Source organism: Pithys albifrons, chromosome 4, assembly GCF_047495875.1.
Source record: "Pithys albifrons albifrons isolate INPA30051 chromosome 4, PitAlb_v1, whole genome shotgun sequence".
NCBI lineage: Eukaryota > Metazoa > Chordata > Aves > Passeriformes > Thamnophilidae > Pithys > Pithys albifrons.
In genome coordinates, this window is record NC_092461.1 from 26,659,306 (window position 1) to 26,683,367 (window position 24,062).

The window sequence follows — 24,062 nt, forward strand, 5'->3', positions numbered from 1 at the left end:
TCTCAAAAAAGGTCAGAAAACTTTTTAAGTAAAACAGCATGACTTGGAATCTAAAAGAAAATCTCAAAGAAACTACACCAGATGAATACCAGAAATATAAAGTTTATAAACATTTCTTCAAGTGTGCCTTTGCATTCAGGCTGACAGTGGTCTCAGCAGCTTGCTGAGTTGCAGTAAACTCTGTAAAAGCTATCCAAAATGCAGAGGTAACTACTCTGCACTGGTTACCAATTGGGTTTTATTCTGTGACTTTCTGACCACTTTCTTCTGTGTGACACCTCATGAGATGTCTCTGAACTTCTCTTAATCTTTCTCAGCCAAACCCAGAGGAAAGAGCAATCACTTGCTTCTAGAAGAATCCTCTCAAGAATTTACCACAGACAACAAATACAGAAAGAAGTGAAACAAATGATGTCCACCATGATTCTCATAATCCATTCCTCACTGATTTAAATGACTCTAGAATTTCTCTTCTAGGTTCTCCCTTATGGGACTGTGCTTCCCTGTTATGTCTAAAATCAAATATCCAGCTCACTGACACTACACTTCTATTCAAAAGTTCAAGTTTGTTTATTAGTATGGCATTTTCATTTCCCTTTTTCTGATTATTAGTAACAGGACATTAATGTGAGTATCAACTTCAGTTCAGGATTTTTCTTCTGAGTGATGATTGTAGGTAATTTTTATTTGCCATTTCTGTGCAAATAGTCATAAGAATATTGCCCTCAGGCTACTCAAAACAATAATGAGAGACACCTTGCTTTCCACTCTAAAAAAAAAGAATGAGTAAAGCTACCAGAGATGTAAAAATCAGTAGCTCTCTTTGGTACCAGTATACCAGATTGCCTACAATGCAACTGAAATTTGAGAAAAAGATAAGATTCGTTTCAATTATCATTCTCTCTTTTCATACACATCTACTTATGATACAACTATTTGCATGTAATATAACTTTATATTGATATATATTTTTAAATATTTTTTTAGTATAGCAATATAGCATTCTCTGACACACTAAAGAGTTCTTTTAAGGGCTGGAAGCTCTGTGCAATATACAGAAGTGCCTGGATGGCAGGTTATCACTTAGAGCCCCTGGCTTTTTAGTGGAGCAATGTTTTTTTTGTTTTTTTGGTTTTTTATAGGTGCTCATGGAAGACCTGAGACTGACTTTCTTCTGTAGGAATTTCCCCTGTGTTGAGAGAGTTTTGTCCTTGTGTACTGTTTCTGTAATGGTTTGGCTGAGCATTAGTAAAGTTTCACTTCACTATAACTAGACTGAAAAAGAGACAAAAGGACAGTTTATATCACTGGGAAAACACAGACAATCTGGGTGGAACTCAGAGGTTATAAGAAAGAAGAATGTGCATTAAACTCACTGTGGACATAGATAAAATGTCAGGTCTTTGGTGCAAAAAGAAAAAAAAATCTCATTTAATACTTATCAGTTACATTAGAGAGGACCAGGACTCATCTGCAGAAATATATTGAAGAAACTTCCTTAACCTTTTCTTAGTAATAACAAGGGAAAATAACTAGTTCCTAGCTTTGCTTTAAAAGTAAAGCTGAGGGGGGGAAGGGAGGAAGTTCAAAGCAAACAAAACCACAAGATGAATAAGGAAAATCAATTCTGCATACATAGAGCAATCTTTGATTTGCCATTAAATGATATTTATAAGTGCCTAAAGAGTCAAATGAGGTGATGGAAAAGAGATGAGAAAATTATTTTATCAAATTTAGGACTAGAATAGGAATATGAGAGAAATAGATATAGATTAGCCATTCTTTAAAACATCACCTCTGTTCAGTTGGCAGATTTCATAATGGGAGAAAAAAAATAAGCAAAAGAAGCTCTAAGTGTTCTTTTGTTTTCATCTTTTTGCCTTAGGATTTATATATTTGTAGGATTTTGTATACTTGTAGATTTTATATAGTTATGTAGCTTCTTATGCTTGAAATATTAACTGGCAGCTTCTAAACCCTGTGCTACATTCCTGGATTCAGTCTTAAGGGTCAGATAATAGTTAGAACATCTTGCCTGAAACTCATGTACCAACACTAGGATAATAAGATACCACTTTAGTCAAAACAAGAAAGTGGACCCAGGGACCTTGGAAGAATTCCAAAGAGGGAAAAGAGGCATAATGATTAAGAAGAAAGATGAAGTCGGGGTTCTCAGGTTACCAGACCAAATTCTGAGGGTGTGTGTCAAGGGCCAGACCCAGGGTACATTCAGTGAGTGACACCAAGGTGGCTTGAGAGTAGACAATACTTAGATTGGATAACTTTAGTTATGATAATTAAGTAATGTTGTAAATTGTAATATTTCTATGCTGTAGTGCGTGCATCAATATTTTGTAGGTCTGAAAAGCTCTTCAGTAAAGAACTGTTTTCTATCTTTATCCAGATTAATATTGTCTCAGAAAGTTTTTCAAGTTTAGGCAACAATCCAACTTTATTCTATTCTGAATGGCTTCTCATTTTTGTTATGTGTTTAAGAGAGTCTTCCATACCTCTACTGATGCTGAAAAGTGGCAGAAACAAATTCCTTGACACCAATTTGTAGGTGTTGAAAAGCAGGCATTCTTTATTGCAGCACAGTAGATATTTGGAGAATATCTCCTCTAATCAAGTACGCTAAATGAGAGAGAGGCAGGGCTTTTTATTTCATATACTGTTTATATATTCATTACTTTGCTTTACAATGTGACTCCCTTATTGGATGTCCTAATTTGGTCTTTCTGGATCATCTTCTTGATCTCAGTTCTGAGCAGAACATGTTTCACCACAAAAACTGTAACTTTTGTTTTTGTCTTATCTACATACACAGAGCTCAGCTCACATTCTGAGTTACATTCCTTATCTATTTCTTTGGGACTTCTCCAAGATTATATTGTCCCTCATTTGGCTATAGTGAAATGCTGTGTTGCAAGATCAATGCTTTATTTCTTCTATCAACACCACTTTAAAGCAAAAAGTTTTTGAAACTTCATTTGAGAGAAAGTGGGATCAGAAATTGAAAATATTATCATGGTAGTCATGACATCCTGTCACATTTTATTGTTATAGCAGAAATATTTGTTAACTACCAATTTGTTCTTTTATTCTAAGATAGTCTTTTTTTATGTGTTATGATACCATATCAGGTACTATGAAATTATTTCCTTGTCATTCTTAAATTGCATCTAGAGATGTAATACACAGTACCTGCATGAAAATTAGGACTTTCTTATATTATGCTGCTTTGAACTGGCACTGATTAAGGCAAACATCTTCTGCTTCTTCTTCCTGTTTAAATGGATAGATTTTTTTTTTCCAATTTGAGGTTAGATTGGAGTTGTCAGGAAATAAAAGTGGAAAAAAAAAAAGATCTTTTTGAAATGGTGATGTTTAATAGCATTAACACTTATTTTGAAACAAAAGAGTATGAAGTTCAGAAGTTGGCTTTTAGCTATTCTGAAAAATTGTGTTTAAAATGTACTGTATATGCACTTGGGTGATACACACATAAACTTCCAGTCGCTGGTGCTCGCTAACCTTTGTTCATACAGTAGTGCTTTACTCCAGCACTGATTCTGAGAGGAGTGGAGAAGAGTTTAATCAACAGCTGTCAATCCTAAAGGAAAACATGTCGCTGTGTATGCACAGATATTATATAATGTACACAGTCTAGAATCCATTTAATTATTATTTTTGTAGTTAATTAAATGGCAAACAGTAATGAATAGGGTATACAACATTTACCTTCTCAGCAAAATAAGCCCCAAATCCATTAGTCTACAGTCACAGTAAGGATTTTTTCACCTTCGGTATCTAGTTTGTGCTTGTATAGTACAATTTTAAAAATGTCTTAACCTTGTACACTGCCGAGATTCTGCTTGAATCTTTTCTCATGAACAGTTCTTTGTCAGTCTTATTTTCCATTTTTGAGTCTTGTACCAGTTTTCAAGATCCTTTTTCTTTTGCTAGGTTTAAGATATGTAGTTTTTATTATGTATTTTTTCCATATGACTATTTATGGAACAGGTTACATTTCCTTTATGCATCCTATTTGCATTTTTTTCCTTTATCCCATTTTTTCATTCTTTACATCACTACTGCTGCTACCTTACCTTCAAAGAATAATTACCCAAGGAATTGTTGAGCTTGCCTGCTATTTTGAAAGACAATGCTGTGTTTTGAGAACAAAACAAGCTTTGTGTTCCTGGTTGCTTGTAAGAGACTGTCATTTGAAGCACAAAAAAATTATCAAATTAACACAACTTATGTTGAAAAAATGTTTATTCTAAATGACCATTTAGGCTCAAATCCATGTAGTTTCAATTCTTTACCTAAATGACAGAAGTTGAACTATTTTAGATCAACTAAACCCCCCGCTTTTAGAATTTAATGCATTTTTAAATAAGGCAGGACTGTGAAAGAGAAAAAAATAAAGTTCATTGGAAAAGAGTCTCAATATAGTCTAAAACTGCAAATTATTAGAGTGTTTCTATGGATACAGGGATGGTATTGTCACAACTGCATTATAGGGGTAGAAAAGCTGGCTTCATGTTAGTCTTGCCAACCATGTAATTGAACTGAGAGTAGACTTGGTTATGAAACTTGGAAAAAAAACTTAGGGCCATACCTTCCAATCTTCATTTTTCTTTAAATTTATGTTTCTTTTAAATCTCACATACATAATACCAGTTTGGAGGGGCAAAGATATTTTTCTTCAGGTATTAATTTATTTCTAAATTTGAGAGGTCATTACTTTGCCTTTTTTGATTTAGTGCACCAACACACTCATTTTTCATTAATGCTTTTGTTTTCTACAGTACAAAAAATGGAAAGGGCTGTAGGATTTTTTATTTTAGCATATATATTATAGACTCATATATCTGCAAAAAAAAGCACATTATTCTGAAAGGCATGAACCATGTGATGAGTGAGCATAGACTAATCAACGCTCCTTCATGAAAACATCTCCTTTTCATCTTTATAATTGACTGGATTTACCTGCAGATGTTGAAAGTCAGAATTTTCTGGAAAGAAAATATATATATTGTTCCTTTTCAGCTTTTCTGTAAGGTTATTCTCTTTAATCTCCCATCATATTACCTTTCTGGTTGGTTTTTCCCCTGCATCATGCCCACTCTCTCTTCTTTGCTGTAGTCCTGGAACCTTTCTTTTTCTTGCTGTCTTAGTTTAGAAGATGACTAAGATATTTATATGGACCAGAAAAGAAGGTCTTCCCCCAAAAAATCACCACAGCTTTGAATTTAGGAATTTTAATCAGAAAAATGTATGTGAATGAAGGATAACAGTTCTTAACTACAAATATATATATGTATAGCCAAAAATAAGAATAAACAAACAACTACCCTGTACCCCCAAAGGAAAAGAAAAAAACAACAAACCCCTTTAAATGTAACTGAATTTTTTGTCCCTGTTCCCTTTTGGTGCAATTATATTTATGGACAGCAGGGGTCACTGCCATGCCTCAGCTGGCAATGAAGTGACTCAGTTTCTCTGGTAAGACAAAGACAAAAGGCAGTCCGTGAATTCATGACTCCTCTGAATGACTCACATGGAGAGATGAAGGCCACAGAAGAGGATGGGTGGAACCCTCTGGCAGTCATTTGTCCTCCTGTCAGGAACGCAAGGCTAGGGACAGGGGCTGGCAGTGGTGGTGCTCATTCCTCTGCAGACAGAAAGCTGGCTCGGGAAAAGGGATCTGTAGCAAGGATATAGGACCATGGCCACGGCTTTCCTCTCTCTCTCCTCCTCCGACGAGCAGCACAGAGCACCAGAGCTGATCTGGGGTCATGGGTGGCCAAAACCAGTGCAACTCAGCTCCCACCAAACACCTTCACGAGTCCAGCAAGCAGTGGGGGTTTTTTTACTCACTGCAGCTGGCTAAGAAAAAAAGTTATGTCCCCCCACCCTCCAAGAAACCTCTCCCTCCCCCCTCAAGGAATCAACTTGGAATTCAAAGCAGTTGACTACTCCTTTTGCTATCTAGTGGCATTAGCTTCTGAATTCTGTGGTGGCAGGGAGAGAGAATTTCTTAAACACCCAAAACTACAACACTTGCCCTCTTCCTGATCCACTGCTGGACATGGTACTTGTATTATATTGCATATCAAATACATCAGTGTTCCTTGTTTCGACAACCAAAATATCATTTCCCCTTCCTTTACTTGTTTTATATATTCCCATATGTTTCCATTTATTAAAATAATATTGAATTATAACTTTTTTTTTTTTTTACAAGCCTGTGGCCTGAAAGCAAGAGGGAAATGGTGTAGTTCATCCCTTGTGTCACTGTCAAAAATTGCTGCATGTTAACAGTCTAAGCTTACTACCAAGTAAGCATTTGAGTAAGTCTGCTGAAACAGAAAATCAAGCTTCCAAGTACAAGTTAAGTCTGTCAATGTCTAAACTACTAATTTGTACTTTTGGAATCTCTGGAGGAGAATATGTAACAGATAGTACCGAGTCCTCTTGGACTCTTGGGAAACAGACTATTTCAACCTCCTAGTAAAGCATGGCAATAATACATCCATTTCTTTTGATAGATGTTCTCCTTTCTTCTTTGCACACAGTGGGACAGATTACATGATGTCATGACTGGTTTTTCCATTCCACTCCTATCTCTAAGGAACTTTCCAAGTATTTGGGACTTTTAGAAGTGGAATGCTATTCCAAATCTGTTTATTTTTCAGATGACTGTTGTCACAGTCAGCAGCCCAAGAAATCCTTGCTGTGCAGTGGACAGTAATTTTACTAAACCAATTTCTTAAATGTTCCATCCTTCAGGCCCTGCCTTCTGTAATTCTGATATCCCTTGCTGAGAACTTTGTCCACAAAACACTTAGACTCTACTTGAAATTTAACACACTGCAGCCATTCAACTGCAGCCATTGTGTCTTCTTTTTGTTGTGTGTAAGACAGGAGGCCTGAAGACAAATAATATTTCACTTAATCTTCACCTGCTTACATCCACCTAGCTCTCCTGAGTTTTCTATGAAATCCACCAGAAAAAAAATCCATCCCTTGGAATCCACCCATATAGCATTGCTTACCAGTTCAGGACTTGCGTTGTTTGTCAACGTTCACAACAGATTTTCTCTATGTGATAAAGAATTTTTTATAGATTTTTCATTTCCCATTCAGTTTTGGTGTAGTTGAAAACCTCATCTTTTATTACCATTAGCCATTTCTCCACTTGTTGATAAAGCTTTTGTCATTGTCCTTTAATAGAGCATTTTTCAAGGGAAAATTAGCACTTCAATCCCACCTCGAAAATAATATCAGACAGATACTCAGCAGATCAAAATACAACAGAACAATAAGTCAAGCTTGTTAGTGGCAATGAACGTATATTAAAATTAGGAGTTTTCAGGTGGTGCAGGGGATAATAATAATAATAATAATAATAATAATAATAATAATAATAATAATAATAATAATAATATAATATATAAAATATATATAATATATTATAATATATATTATATTATTATTATTATTATTATTATTATTATTATTATTATTATTATTATTATTTTAAAAACAGCCAACCAAAAAACAAAATATAAATAATAATAAATCAAAATAATAACAACAATAATACTAATACTAGTATTATTTTTACACTACTGGAAAACTTTGTTAAGAGCTAACATAATTCAATATTCTAGCATGCATTAGCCATGTAAGAGTTAAGAAGTGACAGAAAAAAAATGTGACATTCATATTGTATAATAGACATCTTTGAGGAAGTAGTTTGGTACTTATCTAAAGGTAGTTTTGATACCTGTGCACTTTGGAATGAATGCTACACTTAAAAATATAAGCTCATATTGCTAATAGGAAATAGGACAAAATATTTCTCTTTCTGAGGAATGAATGCCTTGCTTTCAATCATTACAACTTATGGTTTCAATTTTACTATGGTGCTTTTGTGACTTTATGTAGTATGTTACAAATTTAAAATTTCCCATACAGCCATTTGGTTTATTAATTTTTTCTTCTCCCCATTAAGGAGCTCTCTACATCTAAAATAGTACATAATAGCAGAAGGGTAGCAAATGTCATGAAATATATGGAATGGCTAGGAAGAATGACTGAAAACACTCCAAGCCAAAACTTGGGGACAAAAAAAAATATTATTGAACAGGCTTAGAAACTTACCAGTGATGTTGGTAATCACAGAATCATGGAATATCCTCCACTGGAAGGGACCCACAAGGTTCATTGACTCCAGCTCCTGGCCCTGCATAGGACAACCCCAAGAACGGAACATCATTTGCCTGACTAAGATGATTTCAGAGATGAAACTGAGCAGGCTTACTTTCTGTAAAGTTACATAGTGCAAGCTAACTAGAGTTTTGAGTTAAAACCCCATTGCAAACCTGGGTTATCCTTGCAAGGAAGCACAGTAGAGTTATACCTACTACCTTTCATTATTCAGTTGCTAACCTACTGGCACATTTTTCTTACTATGAGGGAAATGATCAAGATTATAGAAAGCTATTGCTTTCTATTTCTAGAAAACTGCCCTTACCCTTAGTAATTTACCTAATTCAATTTGAAATACTTTTTTTGTTTGTTTTCTTTCCCCCACATATGTTCCTTTGAGGTAAAGGAATTCTCAAAATCAGGGTGACACCGTTGGTAATCTCATTAAAAATGAAACTGTCTACCACTAGAAGAACAGTTCTCCACAAATTTTTGACACAGAGCCTTTCAGGAATAAATTTTATGATGTTAAAACATCTTTTGTAGTGTGCTGACTTAGAGCACTCATGGAGTAAAAAGAAGTTCTATTCCTTCCAACTCAACCAGAGTTTATGATGTAGTTCTGATTTTCTCAAGAGAATGTTAATGTTTATTTTATTCCAGCTGAGGGTAGAGCTCCGTCTCTGTCTGTATATGTCTGTGTGTCTAAAAGAAACGAAACCACAGCTGATTTTTTTTGTCTTAAGACGAGAGAATTCAAATGGAAATACTTTTTAATGTTGGAAAAATTACCTGCAGAATATCTAGAAAGGAAATTTGGCTTCCCCTGACTTTTGTTGATGCCTGAATTGCTGTTATTGTATATTTAGTTAAAAATAGAACACAGAGATGATTTAGCTGTTTGTTGATAAATGTTTTCAAGTGTTAATAACAATCCAGTTCCCAACAGAGTCAATAGAAAGAATCATGAGCATGTAGCATCCATTGAAATCCATTTTTGGATGCTAGGGATTTTGTCTGTATCTTCCTCAGGAGTCTCAAACCATAAATATTTATGACTCACTGAAGAGAGTGGAAAGGAGGATGAGCTAAAGTATCAGTATACTGAAAAGGTAGCCTTACTTATAAGAGAAGCCTTGAAAAAACAAACTTGCAAATGAGGAAGAATAGTACTAATATTGTTCCCCCCCAAAATATATTAAAACTAACTAAAGAGAAACAGGAATACCAAGTCACCAGCACACTGTTAAAATGAACTTTTTAAGTGGTCCAAGGAAAAATCTTTGCACTGCGCACAAACACACCTGCAGTAATGGAGAACTGCTCTATACATCTCTCCAAAGACTTGGGAATGTTCAGTCTAGGGAAACTGCAATGCTTCTGGCAGCCAGTCTCAGTGTCAGGCTCTGGGCAGTGGCTTGGCACTAATGTGCAGTTGCTTCACCTCAAGCAATTTGATTCTACGTGGTTTTGTATGGCCAAGTAATGAGGTACAACCAGTTTTTACTACTAAAGGCCTGTATAGGCAGATGACAACACAGGGTGCCAACCAAATCAGTTAATGATGATATCACGGTATATGTTTCCAAAATGTTGAGGCATCATTCCCTTGCCATTTGTTGATCTGTGGCCAGCATCTAGGCTCACCCCACTCTGTTATTGCTTTTCTTGCCCTGTTGGACATGGCTTAAATACCCAGGGGATTGTGTCTACTGTCTCCTCAGCCACATTTCATTATACTATCTTATTAAACACAGATTTCTCTTAATACATTTTAGAAAGGCAAATAGAAACCCAGGTCTGAATGTGTATGCAGGGGAGAGGTAAAAGGGTTGTTGGATTTTTCAAAGAGAAACAAATTTCTTGCTGCCACTTCTGAACAAAATAATTTGACAAAATAAGTTAATCTTAATTTGCATTTCTGAGGAAAAATAAAAATTCAAATGAATAGTAAAACAGGAGAAAGAGTCACCCTAACCAAGCAACAGCCTAGAATGTCTTGGCTGGAATCTAAGAGAGCTATTTTCCTCACCAGAGTTTCTGGCCTGATGACGAATTCTGTAGTAGAGATGTGCATATTGCTAATACTCATTTCTAAAGCAGCTCCAAGACAGAACCAGCACTGTGATGGCCAAGAATTTTCAAGATTGCTTTGCTTAATGTGGTGAAGAGATACAAAGTTTCAAAGAGTAGGAGCTTCTCTGTTTAACATAAACCAAGAAATTCTTTATGAGCTGACAGGTGTCAGAAGTGCTGAAAAAGGAGACCTCATAAAAGAAAGGAATGGACATGTTCAAAGTGTGCTCCACATACATTAAGGGAAGGCTTTGTAAATGCAATGTAATGACTGAAAAAGCTCAAAATGCACATTTTTATATTTGTAATGTATGGCTTCAGAAGGCTTTTAAAGTAAGGGCTGCATCAAATCTGGTGGTTTTTTAATATGACCTGGGCTTTTTATTACTTTCTAGCCCTTTCCATTTTTTTTTCTATTTTTCTTTATTTTGATCCCTTGACTTGGTATCTGTGAGGGGAAGTGACAGGAGCTTTTAACTTGTGCTTTCATGTAAGACATAGAAAATTAGGCATGTTATTGGAAGCTTATTTGGTTTTGCAAGGAAAAACTACCCTTCTTTTTTCCTGCAGGTACACGTAGAAGAGTAATAAGCTACTGTCAGTCATTTAAGCGATAATATTAATTAATTGCTGGTGATTGGTGAGACAATATATTATGAGTAAGATTAAATATTTTTGCAGAATTACCTAAATCATAATTAAGAAATAGTAAGAAAACACACTTCCAACACACTCATATGCAGTGTAGTACAATGTGAACCAAGAACACAAGCACTGTTCTATCACTTATGTCTCAAAATATCTGACAAAATGGTGAGGAAATCATTGGTGGCTTCCTCATCGTAGGCCCATGTTGTGGGTTGAGCTGGCAAAATGCCAACTGCCCAGTACAGAGTCAGTCTTCCTCCCCCTCCCTGTGAGAAAAGGGAGAAAGGAAAAAAACCTGGAAACTTGGAACAGGTTTAAACCCAAACTAATTATATATATTTATAGAGAAAAGAGAAAATTAAAAGAAAACTACAGTCTAACACACATACACACAAGTTATGTATAACAAAAAAACCCCAAACAACTCCCCACTCTCTATCAAACACAAATCCCACCATTCTAACTACAAATCACTCTGGAGAACTCAATTCCCCAGAGACAGACCCAAGCGAGAGAAAGACTAAGAACACACATTTTATTTCCCTAAGATAATATGGTGGTGAGCCGGTGCTGGGCCTGGGCCTCCCGTCCCTCCTGGGACAGCACAGTGCATCCTCCTGTGACCACAGCCATGAAGGAACTGACCAAGCCACTCCCACACTGGCTCCTACACTTTGAGATGATGTCGGAATATGGTATGGAATACTACAGGCCAGTAGTCAGTTGCCAGCTAGCCCAGTCCTGCTCAAGTCAGCTGATAGTCTCAGGCCTAGCGTGAAATCTAAAGCCTAAATTTAGGCCCACCTAGCTAAACCCATAACAGCCCCCAACATAATTATGAAAAAAAAGGCAAACTATTTCCTTAATTCTTTGAGAAGACAGTTTAAAAAAATTGATCTTATTTCTGTAAAAGGCATTGTTAAAACCATAATGAAATTATCTTTCTGGTTTTTTTTTTTGCTTTAAAGAAAATTCAGAAATGTCAAGGTTGAAAAGAAGCACACCCCAGTGGTACAGAAGCTGTAAAACAAGTCTAAAATCAGAGAACAGGAGAATTACATGTTCCCTAAATAAACAGCTGGGAAAGACACCCATCAAAAGCATGTTCATTTCCAAGTCTGCGAAGTTGGAATTTAGACAACTACAGCCTTAAAATAGAAAATCTTTGTCTATTTCAGTTACTACTAATCTCTGTTCTTGCCACTGTCTGGTTTTGAATCATGTACTATTATATCTCCCAGTCCACTACTGCCAAACAGGATTCAGAAGCTTCCACTGTTTGTTCCTGTTCCTGCGGTTTTGAAGAACTAGTGCCACTTATCTTTTTGCCAACACAAAGATTGTCTTGATGCTGAGTCTAATCTGAAAGCTTTGGTGTTTGTTTTTGTGTGATAAAGCTGTAGGAAACACAATTCTTGTTTAACACTCATCAGGCAATGATGCAGTGAAGTCAACAGTCTACAAACTTCAATCCAGGAATTAAAACTACAGTTCTGTTCTCTCTACTACATTATCACCTCTTTCTACTGCAAATGATTTTCTATAATGTCTGCCAAGAAAGTATTGATAATTAACTATAACCATATGCTAAGCATGGAGCTCAGCTACTGTTAATAGTTGTGGTATATGTTCAATTCATGCCAGTTCAAACTGTGTGTCCTTTGAGAGATGTTTTGGGACTTCTCAAAGTTTGCATGTCACCATCAGAGTAATTAGATGTTCTCATTAATCCTTTGAAGTACAAACATCTTGCTCATTAGTCGGGGTTTTTTTTGCTACCAAGTAGACATATATTTAAGCTCTAATTTCTTCATTTGCACACCTGTAGCAATCAGATATATTTTAGACCACTTTAGCATTATCTTTGCCTACATCTAGAAGGATAGTTCAATGTCCTCAAACTTTTTAACACTGGTGTGCATCTGTTAGAAGATTTACATATTCGCTAGATAGAATTTGAACCTCTTTTTGTAAGTCAGACCTAACCTGCAGGAAGTATTCTTTCTTTACCTACGTAAAATAATTTAAATTACTCCAATGAAAGTATAATAACTTCAGTGTGGGAGATAGGAAACTCCTACAAAAAATATCCCCAAACTCAATGTTTTGCTGAATCTTCTGGAAAGTTAGGACCCAGGACCTCAAATTTCTTTTGACAGAAGAATTTGAACCTAGGCCTGCTATGTACTAGCTTCTTTTTATAATGAATTGACTAGTACCATTTAGAAGACAGGTCATAATTTCATCCAATGGTCTTGACCTGAATCACTAATTTTAATCAAGGTTATTCTTGTCTATGGGTGAATTTTATATTAGATTTTTCTAAATAATCAGATCAGACTGTTCTCTGCTTACTGTATTGTTTTTCTCTGTGCTTGAGTGTATCCTGCTCTTTTGTGACATAACTGTGATAGCTTAGGCCATGAGAACATATGCCCGTTTCTCTTGCATAACTCTTATCCTTGGTTTCCTGCCAATAAAAAAGCTCAATTTGATTTCCAGGAAACAACAATAATTAAAGTTTGGAGGCTGGACAGAAACTAACTAGATGAAACTCAAGGACCTTGGGTGACAGGTGAACAGACTAAACACTCCAGTGTCTGGAGCAAATGAAAGGTCATATGCAACGTGTCACAGAGACAGGGTATTCTGAAAGGTTTTGTTCTCTGTCTTGGAATACAATAACAGGATATTCAGTGTCAATAAACATTAATAAGCACCACTACTGCATTTCAAAATATCGATTTTTCAGGAAAGTACTGAGCCAAATAAATTATATTTAAAAATTAATAGATAAAATACTTGTGGGGTATTCTGCACTTTGTATTGAAGCAAGTCTCTGTTGGAACTGTCAGGGTCCTGAAAGCACTAACAGGATTTAATGGTGCTGACCTGCATTATCTGAGGTCTTCAGCCAATGGAGACCTCACCATTGGGGTTTCATATCCATAGACTGAGGAGCCCCTTCTCAGCTAAACACTGGACCTTGAGTCCCTGTTTAAGAGATGTTATCGGAATGCCAGTTTTCAGTCCAGCCACAGCCTATTGTCCCTGATCCAGACTCTGACATGTGTTTGGATTTCACTGAGGTTTTATGGAAATATATATAACTGAATTGATAGCAGCAGCAAAACAATGTCACTTAAAGCTATCACTTTGGAAAGATCAGAAAGGGCACTTGTTCATGAGTTTTCAGAGAGAAGATGAATTTCCCTAAAAGAGGATATGGAAGACACATTTCAGCTAATGTGGTTTGGATTGAAAGTGTTACCAAAGAGCCACTATCTTGCCACTATCTTATCTTCTATAAAACCTATGTAGAAATATATAGATCTCACTCTGTTCAAATAATTTTTGAATGATGACTTTAATTAGGAACTCCTGAAGGTTTGCTTGTGAAGAATATTGATAATTCAAAACTCCAGTGTAGATTTAGAAAGACCTGAAATGTTCTTGTGAAAGTATAGAATGGGACAAAAAAAGAAAAATGTAGGAGGGTCCTCACTTAAAAGAAGAAGAACTGAAAACACAAGAGACTTTAACTTCTCATGAGGCAAGGGACTTAATTTAGACAGATTTGTGTTCATGAAAACAAGATTAACTTCTAGGAAAACCCTGCCATGTGGCAGTATTTTCAATCACTGAATCACCTAGTAAGTCTTAATGGACTCTCGTCTTACTTGTTATAATGTCACAGAAAAATAATTAAAACCAACTGTAGACTGTTTATTTTTACACCTCATGCCTCGTTCCATTTATATGCTTTAATCCAATTAGTTTTTCTTTGTATTTTTTTTTTAAATAACAGTTAATTTTTTGTAAACATGAAGGCATGTTACAGAAAAATGAGGTGTTTTAATTCTCTTCAGAAAACTTCTCATTTGTAGCTTCTGGTGAAGCTGTAATTCCCAGATTCATTACTACACAATTGAAATCTATTTATAAATTTCCATTACAGATTTTTTTTTGAAATTTTTTATACAAGGCACAATTCACATTACCCTTTGAATAATTTCTAAATGTAAAATAAAATGTTATCAAAAATTTTAAGTGTATTTTCATCCCAGATTTTCAGAAAGAAAACTGAGGAGTAATAAATTTTGCTATGTCTTCTTTGATATATTAGACACCTGTTATTTAGCTTTCATACCTATTCTTATATTTGCTCAGAGCTGCCATTGCATTAAATAAACAACCAAAACCCAAGAAAGATCTCGTGTTTTCAAAGTAGATCTGTGTAATGGTTTAATATGTTTCCTAAAATATATTAAAACTAAACTTTTAATAAATCTTTTCTGTATAAAATAATCCAATTAACTTTTAACATCAAGTTTTCATCTCTCTCTGCATTACAAATCAATGGTGTCTTTCATTCTAAATTACAGAATTGATTCTTTGATAACTGATGTTCTTAAATTTGTTTGTCTGATTATATTTTTAAAACAAAGGAGGAGATGAGGTGATAGTTTTATTTTTCTCGAAGCTACAATATTTCAGAATGTGATTTCAGACAACCACTGAAATGAAGGATAAATGAAGTCATTGTCCACATGGCAATTCTGTAAAATGTTTGTTATAGACCAACATTACAGTATTGGCAAACGGTTTATGGAAAATGTTCAGCCATAGTTTTTTCCCATTAGTGAGCTACTCTCAAAAAAATACTCAAATATTTTACTTTATTAGCTTATTTTAAAATATATTGCATACATTAAAAATACCTTTGCAGAGCGTTACTGATTCAAAAGCAGCTCTTTCCCTCGCATCCTAAAGCAGAGATTCTAAACAATGTTTCAAAAGTTATAATGATGTTGACATAATTACAAAAACTATCCTCTCTCATTTTAAGCAAACTTCTTAGGCAAAGAGTTTCAAAGTATTAAATATCAATTATTTATAGTTTGTTATATGCAGCATCTCCACAATAAGAAATACTTCTACTGTTTTCTTCCACTCAAGGTCAGGCATTTGAAGGCAAAGATGTTGCTTCCTTATAAACCACCAAATGTGAAAATTGGAACAGCTTCTCCATTACAGAGGGAGGCAGACAGGGATGTAAAAACAGTCCTTTGGGAGCCTGAAGCTGGAGTCAGACTTGAGTTCAAAGTGTGTTTGCTCATCTGATGGCAAAGAGTGTGTTCCAAGTCAAGTCTTTTTGTTGCTGGCAGGAAATAAATTTTGCTATATACACCTCAAGCACTATAGTTTCAACCCAAGAGTCTGGGCCAGTCTTGTATGAATGTAGGAGATAATGTCTCTATTTTTTCTCTATGCAAAATTATCCTGCCATGTAATTTATTTTGCATGGCAGTGCTGGTTTTCCTGTGGATAAGTCTATCCTGTTCTAATTTGTGTATGTGTTTCAGTAAAACAGTTGCATTAAAGGCTTATATTACTTTTTTTTTCCTACATATTGGGTGCTATAGAAAAGAAACTGTGGGATAATTAAAACAACAACAACAAAACCAATAAAACAGTAAAGAAACGTTTTTCACTGAAGTGATCAACCTGCCACTAGAAAATGTAATAATCTAAAAATCTTAAATTTGCTCTCTCTCCTTTTTTTAAATCCACTGTGTTCAGAGATTTTATTACTTCTATTTTTCCTGTAAAATATATTTATTTATAAATGGGAACAATTGTTAGTCCATAAATGGACTAGAAACCTTGAATTCACTACAGTGTATTTAAGATGAATGTCACAAAGCTTTCATTTTTTTCTTCTAATGATTCATTTTATGTATTATCAGAATCTCAAGAATGAGAGAAGAGAGGAAAATTCATGCATAATTTACTTTTCATTAGCAATACTCAAAACAAGCTCCTTTCTTGTAAACTCTAATCTGCATGATGTTTTTAAGCTCTGCTGTCCTAGATCTATGTAAAAACTATTCATTTTTTTTATATTCCTTGTCTCTTAAGGAAACACTGCTTACTTAGAGAATGGACTGTTCCCTTGCTATTATTGTGGTGTTACACCCTATAATGGCAAAAAGCTGTTACTAGGAAATATGAGAGACAGCATGAACTCTGACTTAGAGGATACTATACTAAGAATGACATAAAAGTCAGGATAAGAATGCAATGATAGTCAAAGAATGTTATAATTCTTGCTAAAGGTTTCTGTCAAAGAAATCTGACAGTGAAAGAGCAACTAAAATATAGGATCATGTTTCATTCATATTAAAAGCTACTGTAAAGGTTGTAGGGGTAGCTCCCACTGAATGTATGAATTTAAACAATTTAAAATTATAAGTAGAGAGAAAAAATTACAGAAATTCTTTCATAAGCAGAATACCCATACATGTACTTAATGCATATACAAACACATACTCTCGGTGCCTCACTAAGATTTGTCAAATTACCAATGAAAATTTCATGATGATCAGAAAAATTTACTAGTGATTGGAATTTTTTCAAATTGAATTTTTCCAAAACAGATTAAAAGTCTAAAAACTGAAGCAAAAAAAAAAAAAGACAAATTCATGTGACTTCAAAAGCTGTCTGTTTCTATTTGAACTTGTTAGAAATTAGTTCAAAAGGTAATTGAATGGCTGCAAAAAAAATAACTTGAACTCTAATTGGATTTTTTGACAGATTCACAGGATGTAACTACAATATCTAAATAAAGCAAATATCTAAATCATTTAGAAAAAAAAGAACCCAAACAGTCCTTAACATGTAGAATGATGCAATCACAAAATGCACAGATCTTAAACTTTACATATATTTTCTTTCTTTGCTTTCTTGCAAGTAGTTTCATTTATGTGCCTTCCTCTCATTAAAGTTTCATGTGAATTTATAATTTTATACATTACAAAAAAACAGGTGGCGAAAAATGACACACGCTGAAAAACCCATAGTATTTGAAAAGCCCTTGAAAAATAATAGTCAGGACAGATCTATCACAGTTTTTAACATGAAAGTTTAATTAATTTTTGACATTTTAACTGGCCTTGTATGTCAAGGAGAAGTAAAGGGTGTCCTGTTTTGTCTTGAGTACAGCTTTTGATAATCAGGTAGTAAGTTCATAAGTCATTTAAGGAAATAACATCTTGAGAAAAACTGCAGTGCAGGTACAGAGCTCCTTCCAAATCATATTAAAAGATTTACTGGAGGTTCAGAAAAACTGCAGGATTTATGGATTGGTTATTAGTCTAGTAATATATGACTTCTTAAATAATCCAGCTAATAGAATAGAGAGTTCAGGACTCAATTCAGATGTTGTCAAACTTTGTGGGCTGAAATAGGTTAGAAATCCACAAACTCAGAAAAAAAAATTAAAAACCAGAGATAAGGGCTAAAGGAAACCAATAACCAAATTCCCATATTTCATTTAGGACAGCTACACAACATGAATGTAGGAATGTTAAACTGTATTCAGACCACAAAGTAAATGAACAACTATGTAGAAGTTCTTCAGAAAGATTTCTAAAGGGTTTGAAGTCATCACAAGCTAAGCATGAATCAAAACCACCACCATGCTTAAAAACTAGTATGTCTAATATGTTGTTGCATGAATAGAAGAACAGGCTGCAATATGTATAATATTATGCTTCTGCTGTACTCAGCATTTATACAGTTTCTCCTGGAGTAATATCACACTGTTTAGTGACAAAGTTCAGAAAGATGGGGACAGATGCAGAGAGACTTTTGCAAAGGAGAAAGGGAGAACTGAATTAGTCACTTTTCTCAGTAAAGTTTTGCTGAGCAAAATGGAGTGTTTTGTTTTGTTTTCATTTTTCATTTTCTGTGATGTATAGAACAAGAAAAAAATGGACATAAATTGAGCCAGGGTATCAGGTTAGACACTAGAGAAATTTTTCTATCACTAAGGATATCATGAAATGTAATAGATTGCCTGGGGAAGCTGTGGATTTCTCTGTCATTAAAGCCCTTTATAACAGATGGCAAGTATATGACAGAAGTGATGTAGCAATGCCTAATTCTCCTTTGGGGCAGAAGGATAGATTAAAAGACCCCTTAAGGTTCTCTCAGCTTCCCCTGCCTTCTTTTTCTTTTGAGGTCTAAAATATTTTAAAGCACATTAACATTCTTATGCACTTGGATTACTGAAACTATGCTCTGTATGGAGAGAAAGAAGGTACAATCTCTTATGTTACTTGCCAGATCCCCTTGCCATAGAGCATTCTCCTCTCCCAGAAGACAATAAATCAGGCATTTATTATCCCCAAAGGTATTGGATAGACTAAAGGATGTGTGTATGACTATGTCAAGTCAACTAACATTTCTCTGTCAAACAATTTTTGGCATATTGATCTCAAGGAAGGGAAGAACATACACTTTGATTTTTGGAACCCATGCCATAAGTAAACTTTTAGAAGTCTATAGTGTTTCAGAAAGTGTATCAGTGTTATACTCCAGCATAAAATATTTGTAGGTACTGGAGTTGCTTCAGCTGACCCTTCAAGGTGAGAAGTGTTTGTCTACGTTTTCTCTCAGGAGTTGTTTTCTGTTGTATTGTTATTAAGTCAAAGCAGAAAAGAACAAGTGAATTTCCAAATAACCAGTTAAACAGAAATTCAGCAAATGTATTCAGATTGAAAAATGGATTTGGAAGCAAAGGTAAGCTTTGAAGACAGAATAGTATATTTTGCATTAATAGACACTGACTGAACATTTTAAGGATCTTATATTTCATCTTTCACATTTGATGACCTATGTTCAGATTTTTCATGTTAATATACTCCTTTCTTGGTGCTTAACTCGAAATCTCAAGAACTCAAAATTGAGTAAGAACTGTGTTCTCTCTGAGCTGAATGATTATCTCTAGCTAGCTTTTATTGAGGATCAGAGCTTGTTAGTATGTTGCTCTGAATTAGTAAATTACTTTGAACATATTTTGGCAGTCACATCCTATCACCAGCAATTCTTGAAACCTGTCAAAATTTTATTAATAAAGAGTGTTATTCTGTAAAATGTCAGTGTGAGTTCTTTGAGTCAATGACTCACCAGCAGTGGGTAAAGGTGTGGATACCCAGGAGAGGGTCTTTCTGTTTGCAGCGTGACCCTGAACAAGTCGGTGGAACCACCCTCTGATCCAGTGAAGTGAAGGGTCCCCATAAGAGGATGCTGACAGACTGGTCAGGCACAAGGGTCCCAGCTTTCTGGTGGTGCAGACAGACTAATCAAACACTAAGAGTTTGAGTAAATCTCCACTTTTCACATGACACAGAGTCTAACAGAATAAAATATCAGGTAATTAAGAAGCAGAAAATGCAAATGACAGAGAATTTGTGTAAACCAGTAATATACATTTTTGTTGTTAGAAAATGGAAGTGTGATCTTTCTTCATAACATTAAAGATTGTATTTTTAAATAGTTGCATCTATTTGCTACAGAGATCAGTCTGAAGATTATCATACTTATGCTATTATATAGATTATATTTGCATCAAATGAACATGCTTACAAAAGTCCCAACACAAGAGTAAGAAAACAAGCAATCCGTATCTGTAACAAATAATAAGTGAGAATATCAGTTTCCAGATAGGGCCTTAATCAAGTGACTAATTATCCAAATGAAATACATATCTGTGGCTATAAATACTGAGGGCAGACCACAGTGTGGAGGACGTTAGTACTTGAGGTGTGTGTGTGTGTGTGTGTGTGTGTGTGTGTGGCTTGGCTTCGCGAACAAAGATTTGGGAAGGGCTCTCCCCACGTGGGTGTGCCCTTCCAGCCTGCGCAGTGGATTTTAGGTGAGGCTCAGCGTGCGCAGAACTGGCCCCACCATTTAAGTCCTGAGGTTCATCTGTCACGGCCCAGCGAGCTTGGACAGTGCCAGTGAAGTCCTCAGGACTAGAACCTACAGCACCCGGCATTTCCCAGGAGGTCTCCCATCCAAGTACTAACCGGGGCTGACCCTGCTTAACTTCCGAGATCTGACGGGATCGGATGTCAGGGAGGCATTTAACTGAGGTATGGCAAATTATATGGGACTTGCCAGCCTGCTTGTTGGTAGACAATGAAAGATGGAAAGCCATTTATATTTTCAGGTGTTAGATACAGGTTTCTGCCATGGAAGTCTCTCCAACCCTTCCTGAAATATATGCAGAGAGAGGTGAGAAAGGTGTCTTTTTGCTGTGGCCTTATCTGTTTCTCTTGTATCAGCCTTTCAGGCTCTCTGGCAGGAATTGTTAGTTATTAGAACCTTGACAAACTGCTCTTACAATTTTATTTCAAGTTTTAATCAGCCTTGTTTTAACATTTCAACTTCCAGAAATTGTAGCTGCTTTCCTAGAATTTAGAATGACACTTGTGCAAGTGTTTATATCCTTATCTACCTTAAACTTGTTTGCATTTTCATTATATCTGTACTGCAGTGCAGCTACAATTTCACTGCTACACTGCAATTATGAGTCCAAATACTCTTGAAATACACAGAAGACTACAAATTTCCAAGGTTCCAATTCCAGCAGTGAAATCTCAGCCATCAAGCTTTCTTGAGTTCATGCAAGCACTTTCTATTGGTCGTGACAGGCCTGTGTGAAACATACCCTGAGAGATCCCAGACTGCTGAATTTGCCAGGTTTGATCTTTTATAGTCACAAATACAGCACAGAGACAAATCTGTCTAACTCTTCACTGCAATACACCTTATCAACAGCACTAGATTAGATTAACTGTACTTGTAACTAAATAATTTTCCAAAAGTTTTAGTGCTGCAGTGGGGCCATGGTGAACTAGTGTTGTGTTTGTCTCCAGTTTTTGCTGTTGTAATATAGACAAGTGTATAGCCCTATTTAGCCTAGAGGAAGTTTTGATTAAAGTACCAAGCAAGAACATGATGAGCACTTTACATCATACAAAATTCAATGCTGTCTGATTTCCTGAGCAGGGGTAATTTTTCCAGTGGCAAGTCTCACTCAGTAAAGGAATTTTCCGGACTTTTTGAGAGTGCCTGCTTTCATAGAATGTTGGAATGATAGGATGGTTTTGGTTGGAAGGGACCTTAAAGATAACTTAGTTCCAATCTCTCTGCTATCATCTGGGACAACTTCCACTAAACCAGGTTGCTTCAAGTCCCACGCAGCCTGGCCTTGAACACATCCAGGGACAGGGCATCCACAACTTCTCTGGGCAACCTATTCCAATGTCTCACGACCCTCACAGTAAAGATTTTTTTCATAATTTATACCTAACCTCTTTTCTTTTAAAACTGCTACCTCTTTTTCTATGACTACATTATTCAATTCAGCATCTAATAAGTAAAGGAATATTTGAGCTTAATTGCTCTGGATCAGATCCTCAGCTCGTTTAAAGTCATTAATCTATTTAGGTAAATAGGACTATGACAATTTGCATAAGTTAAAAAGCTTGCACTCTGATGAAAAAGCCACTATGCATCTGAGGTCAAAAAGAGTTTATAGAGACATGATGACTGTGGACACCTGTATATTGCTCACCTGCAGCTACTGCAGTAAACAAGCTCAGCAGCAGTACACTTAAGAGAGTGTTGCACTCTGCTGAAGGCAGTCTGCATGGCATCGTGCTCCATGACAAGCACTGGTATTTAGGACAGCAGTTCAAAAGAAGAGTTCCTTGAAGGAAGGGGACATAAACTTTCTTCTCTGTGTCTGTCTTTCCTGTGTTACCTGATTTCAGTGAAGGTTACTGACAGCACAACCCTCTCAGTCATATTTTGGTTGCATACACTTTTGTATATTTTGTTTAAAAATGTGCTCTATTTAATATACTAAGAAAGAAGAGATAACTGAAGGAATCAAAGAACAAAACATCAATGGTTTTGCCTTATTTTCTGAAGAAACTAGAGGAGGAGAGGAATGAGCTGGAGAGCTGTTAGACCAAAAGAATTATCCTCAGCCTGCAGAAGACAAAACAGGCATGGGAGCGTGTTTCTTTTAGGTAGAGAAGAAGGAGTGTGTGTACTGAGACAAAACTAATCTGAAACAGGAATATTTTAGCAATCTTTACTTGGAATATTCTGAGCCTCAGTGTATGCTAATTAGTGCTTAGTCAGCAACAATATGGAAACATTTTGACAAACTTAAGAAGAGGAAACTGAAAAAGTACTGTAAATAACTTTCATCGTAGATGGTACAGACAGCTAAATGTATAAAGATACATATGCATCAGTATTTATAAGTATATGTACATATTTGGCATTTTGGAGTGGTTTCTATTGAATATTTACAAACAGCCAGATTCAACATATTCAACAGCTGCTAATTTGCTGGTAGAACAGACATAGTTACTGGCAATTTAAAAAAAAATTGGATTTTTTTCTGTACAAAATATTATTGTGATTATTTAATAAAATAAGACTTTTTCAGTACAAAGTGCCTATGTTCTTTGAACATGGGTTTACTAATTATGGATGTAGAAGTCTAACCTTTTTGTGATCTAACCCCATCCAGGAACTAAGCCCCATGCAACTGCTTATTCGCCTTCCCCCAGTGGGATGGGGTAGAATCGAAAGAGTAAAAGTGAGAAAACTCATGGATGGAGATAAAGACAGTTTGATATGGAAAGCAAGACCATGTCATGCAAGCGAAGCAAAATACGGAATTCATTCACTGCTTCCTATGGACAGACATGTGTTCAGCCATCCCCAAGAAAACAGGGCTTAAACACACATAGCCAGGACATGGGAAGATAAAAGCCATCACTCTAAACTTCCTCCACTTCCTCCTTCTTCCCCAGGCTTTATATGGTGAACAGGAAGCCATAGGGCACGTCCCCTTGATTAGCTCGGGTCAGCTGTCCTGGCTGTGTTCCCTCCCAACTCCCTGTGCACTCCCAGCCACCTCACTGGTGGGGTTAGGGTGAGGTGAACTTTGGTGCTGTGTCAGCACTATTCACCACCAACAAAAACATCCTTGCATCACCAGCATTTGTTTCATCACAAATTCAAAATGTAGCCCCATACCAGCTACAGTGGAAAAAAAATAACTATACCACAGTCAAAAACAGCACAAGCCCTGTGAATAATTTGTTTGGAAACTATTAGTATAGAAGCACTTTACTGTGTGAAATACAACTTAGATAGTATGCATTCTGTTAGATAATATTTTTACGATACTTTAAAATGGAAACTCCTTGATTTCATATGCTAAAGTTCAACACAAATTT